Raw genomic sequence first — 6,680 nt, 5'->3', positions numbered from 1 at the left:
CTCTCTCTCTCTCTCTCTCTCTCTCTCTCTCTCTCTCTCTCTCTCTCGATGTTATAATTATCATTATATCTGCTGAATCATTTGAAAGTGAATTGCAAACATCATGACCCTTTACTCCTAAATCCTTCAGCATGTATGGACATTCTCTTATATAACCACAAGATAAGAGCCAAATTCAGGAAACTTAACATTGTTATTATTATCTGACATATTGCCCATATTTAAATTTTACCAATTGCCCCAGTAACTACAATTTCCTTGTAGCAATGTCTTTTTGCCCATTTAGGCTTCAACCACCTGTGATCCCACGTGACCTTTAATTGTCATGGTCTCTTTAGCTTCTTCAGTTTGGAACAGTTCCTTTGCTTTTTGTTGTCATTTGTGACACTGAGATTTTTGAAGTGTACAGGGCCAGTTGTTTTGCAGCAACGTCCCTCGGTGTGGGTTTGTCTGAGGATATTTCCTCATGCTTGGGTTCAGGTTATGTGTTCTGGGGCAGCGATCCCACAGAAGTGGAGTGGGGTCACTGCTCAGGACCCTCATGACTTGGATCGCTCGGTGAAGGAGGAGATCGCCAAGTTTCTCCATTGTAACAGCGCCAAGTCTTTTCCCCCTTTGGAATTAACAAGTAAACCCAAGTTTTCAAGAAAGAAGTCCAAGTTTGGGCAAGTTTATTTTGCAAGCAAAATAGGGCTGAAAGGGCTGGTGGCCTTGAAAGGGCTGGTGGCCTGCGTGCCTCGGCCTTGGCGTGCTTTCCGGCTGCTGTTTGGAAACTGGAGTTCTGGCTTTGGGCTTTGCACCACAGAGCAGCTCTCTGTCCGTCCTCATCAGGACAAAGAATTCAGTGCATGAATGCTTGCCACGGGTTGGGAATGCCAGAGCTGTTTACCGGCCTCTGAATCGCCCCGTGGAGTCAGGCATTTGCTAGAGCTTCCCAAGGCTGACTGATGCCAGCAGAGGTGCTGCCGTGAATGGGCCAGAGCAAATGTGTGTGGAACATTCTGCTGAGGCCAGTGGTTTTAATTCCCTTTAAAAATCTCTGTTATTTTCCACCACAAACTTGAGACCTGGCCTTAATGGAAAACCTCCCAGCAGCGGGGCTGAGGATCGGAAAGGGTTAAGAACGAAGAGCTTCTCTCGGGACAGGGACTGGTGGTCCACAAGGTGCCCATCTCTTGAGATCTCATGCTGAGTTCTCACTCGGCCCCTGGCCAGAAGGCTATAGAAAAGTGAGGTTCAGAGAAGTGAAGCAATCCGTCTCCACCCTTAGAGCTGGAAGAGGTGACTCTGTCTAGGTCAATCCAAGCTTACTAATTAAAAAAAAAGCATTTTGGGACTTCTCTGGTGGTCCAGTGGTTAGGACTCCATGCTTCTACTGCAGGGGTTCCATCCTTGGTTGGGGAACTAAGATCCCGCATGTCAGGGTGTGTCCAGAAAAAAAAGAATTTTTTTAAAATTTAAAAAAGCATTTTTCCCCCTTTCCCCTGATGCCATTGCTGTTTCCCTGAGGAACCCGGGAATTTTTTTCTGTGGAGGTTTTAGGAAATGGAAGCTGTCTTTCAAAATTTGTAAGGCCTTGACCTTTTGAGAACTGAAGCAGTTATTAAATACTTATGGGCAAAGCCCGTTTCCTCAAGGAGACTACAAGGGAATAAGTAAGGGAATAATAAGGGAATAATAATGATGATGATAATGATGATGGTAGCTATCAGTTCTGCCACTTCCTAGCTGTGTGATCTTGGGCAAGTTATTGAACCTCTCTGTGCCTCACTTCCCTTATCTATAAAATAGTGATGATACATTACCTCTCTCATAGCAGTTTTGTGAGGAGGATGTAAGTTAACACATACAGTGTAATGTATTTGGCATATAGTAAGTACTGGAAGTGTTAGCCATTTCTATTGAATACTTACTTTGTGTTAGGCATTGTATATGTATTGTACACACTTTATCTCTTTTGATTTCTATAACCCTATGAGGTGGGTATTACTTTCCTCAGACATAGAAACTGAGGCTCAGAGAGGTTAAGCAATTATGTTCAGGGTCACACAGCTAGTAAGTAGCAGAAACTGGAAACCCCGGCAACTTGGCTGGTTTCTGGTCCAGCCCAGAAAAGGCTCTTATTCATTTGCCCATTTGGGGGGTAGGGGTAGGCTCCAGGCCTCAAGTGAAGTGAACCCTTGGCCCAGGTTCAACCTTGTCAGCTGCTGCCAGCCCCTCCTCCCCAGTGTTACCCTGGGTTTTTTCCCCTCCTGAGTATTCACTTTTCCAGGATGATGATAAACAAGGGAGAAACGACAATCAAAGCATGTGCATTATAACTGCCTCACCCACTGTCCCTGACGGCTGTCCGGGAAGCCTGGAGGCCCCTTCCACCACCCCATCCAGTGGACTGGCTGCCCCCAGCTTCGGAATGCAGGCCAGCTGAGGCCTCTGGGGATCCTCTCTTGGGGAGGACCTGGGAATGTGAGGGGGCTCCAGAGAGGAGTTTTGGGCAGGAGAGTTGGTCCCAACCGTGGACAGTCTCCCTCATCCCTTCGCCTGCAGGCCTCCTGGGCTCCAAAGCTGAGGCTAATTGGAGCCCAGCTGGAGCGAGAACTCGCTAACCATGAGCCCTGTGAGCGGAGCACTTGCTCTGTCCCACCCACCAGCGGCGCCCCGCCCAAGGGGAAGGAACTGAGGCCTCCACGAGTTTGGACCACTGGCTCTTTCCTCCGGAGATTATGGGGGCCCGAGGGAAGAAGGAAGTAAAAAGCAATCTATGGGGAAAACCAAAAAGCGAGCCCGGGACAGGGCAGAGGTGGATGCGGCGTGGCCGGTGCCGGGAGGGAGAAGGCAGCAGGGGAGGAGCAAAGCCCCAGGAAGGGGGACGATTTGGAACGAGCAGCTGGGAGCGTGTCAGGGGGTGCGGAGGGAAGGAAAGAAGAGAGGACCTACAGGGAGCAGGGACTGCGCCGAAGGGCTTTGAGGGGACTTTAGCCCCGCTCCCTATCTAAGTCCCTCCTAGCGCCCCAAATGAATTTACCACCTAAATAAAACAGCATTCTTGCAACTTCAAGTTCTTCAGCTCCAACCAGAAACCAGGTGACACCCTTAAGCCCCCCATAATGTAATCATGGGGCCGCCATTTTCCAGGGAGTAAGAGAGCCTTCCGGAGACTCGCGGTCCCGGAGAAGTGAGAGGGAGCATGGGAGGGAGGGACGGGGTGGGGTGGGGGGGCGCACAGGACAGTCTCTAGGGAGCATCTGACGCCGCGCCCCGTTCGGCCGAACTGCCAATTGCCAGGCCGCACCCAGGTCCCCGTGACTCGTTGCCAGGCAGATTTCTATCCACCTCTGGGCTGCTGCGAGTCACCAGCCCAGCTTTGGCAGAGTGGGGTAGGGCGCGGGGCACAGCGGGGAGGAAAGAGGGGGAGGAAGACCGGGGGGGGGTGTGGGTGAGGGGCGTGGTGCGTCGGGAAGTTGCTGGAGGCCAGGTTCACAGCTCCCAGGGAGGGCGCGGCCGCGGGAGCTAGCCACCTTACCCCGGTGGGTCCCTAAGTCCTAAGCCTTGCAGGGACACGAGCTTTTCCCTTAGTCGATCGACAGCTTTGTCCTCTGAGAAACTGCTGTGCTGGAGAGTGCCGGGGCCCTGTATGTTAATTCTTTGGGATATTTACATTTAAAAAGAGGACTTTGGGGCCCTGAGATGTGGGTCCCTCCTGGTGGTTATTTCAGGCCTTTGGGCAGGCCGGCTCTGGTATTTTGGGCCTGGAAAGCCTTTCAGCAAAGCCTCACACACAGCATGGGTAGGTGCCCACCTTGCTTTCCCCTCTGGGGGCCTGACATGGCCCCTCGCCTGTAGCCCGGCATTCAGGCTCTTGCCTTTTTGTTTTTGTTTCGTATGGCCACGCTGGGCGGCTTACGGGATCTTAGTTCCCCGACCAGGGATCTAACCCATGCCCCCTGCAGTGGAAGTCCAGAGTCTTTACCACTGGATCGCCAGGGAATTCCCGTCCCCTGCCTGTCTTAAGGTCCCCCACTCCAGGCCAGGTGAGGGAGGAGGCTTTTGACACCCCCTGGCTTTCCAGCCAGTGCCCTGTGGCCTGGGTTTGGGGTTTTACCTGGGGGTGTGGTCTCCACCAGGGCGCAGGGCCACCATCCTGTCCTCCATCCTCTGGCTCGGTGGCCGGGCCGTGGGGAGGGCTGGAATGTGAACAGGCGGGAGAGAATAATGCCAGGGCTTTTTCTGCTTGTAAGAGTGCAAGTTCGCTCACAACTTGAATTTCAAGTGGGCCCTTCAGGCAGATTAGGGATGTTAAGTGAGAGAGTGGAGGCATTCGGTGTGGATTGACTAAATTCCTAGAAAATAAATTCTAGGAATTTAGCTGCAGGAGGGAGAAGTGTCAGGTGGGCACTGTCGGTGCCACGCGTGGCTGGGGTTGGAGCTGCTGCTCCAGGAGGCCTGGAGGGGGAGAGGTGGTGTTTTTCTTTCCTTCTGCTATTTAAACACCCTGTGTTCCAAAAAGTACTTGTTTCTTGAATCTTATCTAAGAGACAAATGAATGCTTTTAGCTAAAGTTTAAAAAAATTATTATTATTTGAAAAAACTGAGCTACAGTTCTCTTACGGAGGAGAACCAGTCCCTCCAAATAATGTAACTGCCCTTTAGTAACTGCCCTTTGTTTGAAGTAATTATTGTCCCTAAAAATGGGAAATTACACGTTACTGTTTATCAAAAGGAAATAAACACCTTGGGCTAACAGGATTCTTGCCACTGGATGGTGATTCCAGACCTTGCCAGCAGCCCAGGGAAACAGCCTGCACTGCATGTTTTGCTCACACACACTTTCGGTGTTTTGCGATTTTTTAAAGGGGAAACGTCTGGAATCCGTGCGTCCCCCAAAGATTGCTTGCCCTGTTCTTGTTATGTAATCGTGGAGAACTGATAGGGCTTTTCTGGTGGCTGAAATAAGTACAGGAAAAAACACGGGGGGTGGGGCGTGTCTGCCGCTCCCTTTGCTCTGATGTGGATGGGCCCCTTCTCACTAAGTGAGTGAAGAGTTGGCCAGGGATGCTTTATAGAGACAGCATGTAGGTTCACAGAGGGAAGATAAGGTCTTGGAGGTGGCTCTGGGCGTGTCTCAGCCTTTCGGGCTCCACCCAAGGCCCCAGGGAGTCCTCGAGCACTCCCCTATTTTTTTTATACTTTTATGAATTTTATTCAATAACACCTGTATCGATTCACGTAATTACCACCACAACCAGGAAAACCTCCCCACGCCCTGAAACCCTTAGCTCTCCCTTTATAGTCACACCATCCCTCGATTCCCTGGCAACCACAAATCTGTTCTCCCTCAGTATAGTTTTGTCTTTTTGAGAATGTCATATTAAAGGAATCGCACAGATCATGTGGTCGGTAACCTAAGACTGGTTTATTTCATTCAGCATAATGAACTTGAACTTTATCCAAGTTGTGTATATTGATAATTCATTCCTTTTTATTGCTGAGTATTATTCCATTGTATGAATGTACCCTAGTTTGTTTATCCATTAAACTGTTGAAACACATTTGGGTTATTTCCAGTTTGGCACTCCCCTCTTTTTAACTCTGGTCCTTGTCCGCCCCTGCAGCCTCAAGCCGGCGTCTCCAGCCACACCCAGCTCTTTCATCTCCTGCTCTCTGGCCCCCTGGCTTTCAACAAGCTTCTCTTCCGCAATCCTTTGGGTTTCAGCTTAGGGAGCACTTCCTCCTGGAACTCTTCTTCCCCTGACACACAAACAGCGCCCCCCGTCCTCCCCCCACAGTCTGTGCACCCGCGTTGCTCTGTACTTTCCTGTTCTCAGCACTGTTCACATTAGATCATCAGTAACTGGTTGCTTGTCTAGCTGCCTCCGCATCAGACTGTCAGCTCCGTGAGGGAGGGAGGCGGTCAGCTCATCCACCATCATATCGCCAGCGCAGTGCCAGGCAAATGGTGCACAGCTTGTGGCAGAAACTCCATCAGCCCTCCTGTCACTGTCTTATCACTTAATACCCTTCCCCTTAGCGACACGGACTCCTATTTTCCTTCTGTCCATTACCGCATATTTCCCTGATCTCCAATGCATTCTCTTAGACTTTGGGTAAAAACAATCCAACGAAAACAAACAAAATGAAATCCAAAAGCAAACCAAAGAAACAAACACCAGAAATGATTCCCTAACAAGTTATTACGCAAGTTGTGCAAATCAGCTGCTCTCCTTGAGCTGTTCATGGGCCTGACCTAACTTCAGTAAAGGATGGAAAGTCAGCAAACTTCAAAATCCACACTTTTCCAGGATGTGGGACTGCCTTGTTGGGGTGGAAAAGGAGGTAAAGCAAAAGCTTGGAGACTCAATCTTGTAATAACCTATAATGGAAAAGAATCTGAAAAAGAAATGTATATATATATATATTTATATATGTAATGGAATCACTTAGCTATACATCTGAAACTAACACAACGTTATAAATCAACGATACTTCAATTAAAAAAAAAGGCTTGGAGACTGAAAAAGTGAAGAACTGATCTAAGAAATGTGGGGTGGCTGCTTCAGAGGGGGTGCTGAGTGGGGAAGAGACCTGTGGGGCTTTGGTGGGAGACGCAGGTAGGTCACGGGTGGGTTGGAGATGGCCCCCACCAGAATTACAGCAGAGATTTGATGGCCAAGAATTGCAGT

At 49.7% G+C, this 6,680-nt stretch overlaps 1 protein-coding gene across 3 annotated transcripts in view; it reads left to right on the top strand.

The window, feature by feature from the left end:
• AHNAK (AHNAK nucleoprotein) overlaps positions 1-6,680 on the top strand; it is a 76,960-nt gene that overhangs the window by 28,331 nt on the left and 41,949 nt on the right. The window lies entirely within an intron of this gene.

This window comes from Aethalodelphis obliquidens, unplaced genomic scaffold, assembly GCF_003676395.1.
Source record: "Aethalodelphis obliquidens isolate GAN/ISIS:26980383/991018 unplaced genomic scaffold, ASM367639v1 scaffold69, whole genome shotgun sequence".
In the NCBI taxonomy this organism is placed as follows: domain Eukaryota; kingdom Metazoa; phylum Chordata; class Mammalia; order Artiodactyla; family Delphinidae; genus Aethalodelphis; species Aethalodelphis obliquidens.
The sequence above is the reverse complement of the archived record's forward strand: the minus strand, read 5'-3'. Positions and strand labels throughout refer to the sequence as shown.